Raw genomic sequence first — 5,144 nt, 5'->3', positions numbered from 1 at the left:
CTGGGCCACCTGACTATACTGACTTGGAGATCTGGATCTGTTCCTGGGCTCCCTATTTCCCTAACAGGAGCCACAGAGCACTGAATTTGTAGGTCACAGGACCTCCTACCACTACTGTCTTTTTGGCAGCACTGTCCTAATGTCCTGACTTAGGGACTCCCATCTACCTGCTGAGTGTTGCACTTCTTGAAAACCCAGATCCCTAGTGGTCGCCCCCGTTTGTCCATGGAACCACAGTCTTGCCTCTTTCTACTTCAGCCTTGCTTCCTAGAATCTTCATATGCTTTTAGATGAAGGTTTCCATTGCCCATTGGTGGTTCTGTCTGCCCAGAAGATATTCACCAGTTGTCTCTCCAAAAGACCGCATCCTTGGGCAAGGCTTCAATAAGGGCTCTACAAAGCTGGTTGTCCTTCATGGAAAAAAGTCCTTGCTCCTTCCAATTGAAATAAATGGTAAAGAGAGTGATTTTAACAACATGTAGGAGTCATTCCTCACTGCTTAGACTTCCTGCTTAAATAGGTACTGGTGAAACAAGATTAATCCATCTGCTCATGCACATAGTAATCAACAACCAAGCCTTCTCTCTGTGCTAGGCTCCATGCATGGCGTGGGGGATAATTAACAAATCACTCTTCCTTTGCTACCAACATAGCTGGAATGAGCATCTGCATGAAGATGCAGTGCTTTGGAAATGCAGGATTTCTTTTTACATCTTTTTCTACTTCTTACCTTCAGAATAAATCTTTAAGTAGAGCATTATCAAATTCTTCACAGATGCAGGCTACACAAAGCATTCTCATTGTCTGTCATAAATATAATATCTTTTAAAATCTCCAACACAACTTATGGGCATGTTTCCTCTCATAAATCTAGGCTGCCTGTCTCAGATCACATTCTGCTTTTCAAGCAATTTTAAAGCTAAATCCTCCCACATAATTTGTAATAGTTTCTTTACAAAGGACATGAAGCTAACTATGATCCTTTACTGACTTATGTAGCATTTACCACTTTCCTGTTTTTAGAATCCTTATCCCTTTCAAGTGGAATTCTAAAAATATCAGTTAAGCCACCAACTAATTTCTAATCCTTGCTTCTATTAATATTGGCAGAAGGGCAGTTCATCTCCTAGCCTTTGTCCTTGCTTAATTAAGCAAGTCTAATCTTTTCCTGACAATTTGATTGGTGACCATATAACCAAGCCTGACTGGAACACGAGGCAAGCAGGTACTCTTGCCTGTGGAGGTCCTGAGACCAGATTAGCTAAGAAAGCTGTTCAAGTAACTCTTCTGTATTTTTTCCCTTCATACCCATTCTTTCTTTGGGCAAGAAACCACCATTCCTATCCTAAATGCCAGGCTAATATTTTAAAATATAGATTAATTTTAAATTCTCAGTATCAGCAATCCTCATGGTACAGAGGTAGGCCTCCAGATTTTGTTAATAGCTTAAAAGATCTCCTAACAGTGAGGTAACCTGGGCAGACCATGTAACCTCAAGCTTCATCTATAAGTGGAGAAGTCTTCTCTGATGAGTAATGTTTCTGCTAAGATCTAAAGTACTGGTGGTACACACTGTGATGCACCGTCCAGAGTGCTTCAAGATCGAGGCTCATTCCCCCAGCTGCATCTCTTTCCAAGGGAACTTCGCCGAACTAAAGGAAACTTTCTCACCCAAAGTTACACTCCTTCTTGAGGGAGCCTGCACTAAATAGCTAGCTAATGCAGGGCTACAATGGCCCAGTCCTTTTGCCTCAACTTGGGACTGCCAAGAAAGGGCATCCAGCCCTCCACTCTAGGTGTACAGTCCGCTGCAACTAATTGCACTTCAACCTCACCCTCTGCCCTACCCTCCTTCCCTCATGTCCTTAAAGGTGTTGTTCATTAATGTACTGCTTAGTAAGTCCCTGCAGCAACTCTCCATCTCAGAGTCCATTTCCAGGGAGTGACAGTTGGTACCAAGAGTAGTCCCAGGAAAGAAAATCGAATATGGAACCTTTGAGCTGGATCACCTGCTAGCTGGCAATGAGGCTGGTGATGAGAACCCTCCACTGGAGGTCATAGATTGAGCTCTGATAATCCCTGACACGTGTAGTGAAACAATTGTTTAAGCTGTTAATGTTGTCTGACTTCAAGACTTACTATGAAGCTACAGTAAAAATGACAGGAGGGTATCAGCTAAAGAATAGACAAATAGATCAATGGGACAGAACAAAGAACCTGGGAACAGACCACACAAACATAGTCAACTTATCTTTGACAAAGGAGCAAAGAAAATTTAATGGAGGCAGAATAGTTTTCTCAGCAAATGGTGTGGGAACAATTGGACATCTACATGCAAAAAATGAATCTAGACACAGACTTCACAAATTTCACAAAAATTTACACAAACTGGATTATAACTTAAAACCACCTAATTATAAAATTCAAAAGTATAAAACTTCTACAAGAAAATAGGAGAAAATCTATGTGACCTTGGGTTTGGCAATGAATTTATTTTATTTTTTTTTAAGATTATATTTATTTATTTGAGAGAGAGAGAGAGAACAGGAGCTGGTGGGGCAGAGAGAGAGAGAGACGGAGAAGCAGACTCCCCGCTGACCAGGGAGCCCGATGCAGGGCTCAATCCCAGGACCCTGAAATCACAACCTGAGCCAAAGGCAGACACTTAACCAACTGAGCTACCCAGGCGTCCCTGGCAATGAATTTTTAAATACAACGCCAAAACCATGATCAATGAAGAAAAATATTGATGAGCTGGACTTTATTAAAATTAAAAACTTCTGCTCCATGAAAAACATGCTAAAAGAATGAAGACAGACACAGACTGGGAGAGAATATTTACAAAGTAAGTATCTGATAAAGGACTTGCATCCAAAATATACAAAGAACTCTTAAAATGCAACAAGAAAACAAACAACCCAATTTAAAAATGGGCAAAAATCTGACAGACACACAAGAGAAGATGCACAGAAGGCAAGTAAGCACATGGAAAGACACTTAACATCAGGAGTCGTTAGGGAAATGTAAATTAAAACAACAATGAGATGCCACTACACAATTACTAGAGTGACAAAATCCAGAACATGTGCAACACTATATGCTGGTGAAGATACAGAGCAACAGAAAATCCCACTCATTGCTGGTGAAGGATAGTTAGGCAGTTTCTTACAAAGCTAAACATACTCTTACCATATGACTCAGCAATGACACTCCTAAGTATTTACCCAATCAAATTGTAAACATAGATCCACACAAAAACCTGCACACAAATGTTTACAGGAGCTTTATTCATAATTGCCAAAACCTGGAAAAAATCCAGATGTTCTTCAATAGATAAACCAATGAACTGTGGTCCATCTAGACAATATTACTCACCACTGAAAAGAAATGAGCTATCAGGCCAGTAGAAGACATGGAGGAACCTTAAATGTATAAGTGGAAAAAGAAAGCAATCTGAAAAGGCTACACCCAGTATGATTCCAACCATATGATGGTCTGGAAAAGGCAAAACTATGGAGATAGTGAAAAAAATTAATGACTGCCAGGGTTTTCAGAGGGAAGAATAAATAGGTGAAGCAGCAAAGATTTTTAGGGCAGATACTATTCTAAATGGTAATGTAATGGTGGATACATTTGACAAATGACATGCTTTTGTCAAAACCAATAGAATTGGACAATACAAAGAGACAACCTGAACATAAGCTATGGGTTTTAGTTAGTAATAATGTATCAATATTGGTTCATTGATTGTAACAAATGTACCTCTCCAATGCAAGATGGTAGTAGCAAGGGGAAATTGTGTAGGAGAGGCAGTATATGGGAATTCTTTGTATTGTCTGCCCAAGTTTTCCTGTAAACCTAAAACTGTCTTACAAAATGAAATCTACTAATTAAAAAAAAACTAACAGTGATAAGGAATGACATTAGCTGGTGAATTGGGGAGGTGTGGGGAAGTTGTAACAGGACACTGGGACAGGGTGGCTGTTGCTGGATGCTATTGATGCACTGGAAGAAAATAAGGAAAGGCTGAGGTTGGTTAATCACCAACTCAAGGTGAAGTGTGAACACCCCCAGAGCTTCTCTAGTGGCACTCAGAGAGACCCTGCATCTTGCAGGAGGAACTGAGAGTCAGGCCCAAGACTTAATGATTTGGACAGCAGAGCTCCAGAAAAGGTTGAATTCTCAATCCTAGCAAATCCCCTATTCTAAGGTCAAGGCCCCAACTAGAAGGAGGGGGACCCTGAAACTTGGGATGGGAACAACTAGGTTGATACACCCAAAAGTCTTTGAACCCCAGGTCCCTCTGAATGCTCTAGGCTTGCAGTAGTGGTCTACTTCACCCTATCAAAGGCTATAGTCCCCAACTTCTCTTCTGGCTGTTGGCTGACATGAAGGTTCAAATCACAACATAACCCAGACAAGGAAGAGCTGGGCCTGGCCAGGGAAGAAAGAGATTGTATCCTGAAGGAGCTGCACGACATAGCCAAGATGTGCCACCAAGATACGCTGGATCAAGGGGCAGAATATCAGATGGGTTAAGGGAGGGTTTATCAATACAGAAGCACTTTCCCAGGACATAAGATTTAAGACGCTGGGAGGCAGTGTGAATTTGCATCTAGGAAGATTCTTGGAAGTTTGTAAAAAGTGATGACCCACTAATTGAAACATAAATGTCGTAACTGCTGTGGCAAATGGTAGAAGGAATCAAGTCTCAGAAAAGTGGGCATGGAAATGTGAATGTACCTCATAAGGCTGGAAACAAAACACCAGCCAAACACATTTCACAGAAGGCTCAGAGACACTCCATTCATCAGATCAATGAGGACTGGGCTGGTGGGGGCACCAGCATTGATGAGGAGCTCAGCAGTGTCAGTACTCTGTAACCCAGAGCAGGCAAAGGAGACGCCGTCATAGAATGGGCTCCCTTTACAGCAACGAGGATATCAAGATCCCAGAATCATAGGTGGCTGTACTTAATTATCAAAAGCAAGGTGGGTACAATTCTTTTTTTTTTTTTTAAGATTTTATTTATTTATTTGAGAGAGAGAGAATGAGAGACAGAGAGCACGAGAGGGAAGAGGGCAGAGGGAGAAGCAGACCCCCCGCCGAGCAGGGAGCCCGATGCAGGACTCGATCCCGGGACT

This window comes from Mirounga leonina, unplaced genomic scaffold (assembly GCF_011800145.1).
Source record: "Mirounga leonina isolate KUSES-001 unplaced genomic scaffold, KU_Mleo_1.0 Mir_454, whole genome shotgun sequence".
NCBI lineage: Eukaryota > Metazoa > Chordata > Mammalia > Carnivora > Phocidae > Mirounga > Mirounga leonina.
Note: the sequence above shows the minus strand (reverse complement) of the source record.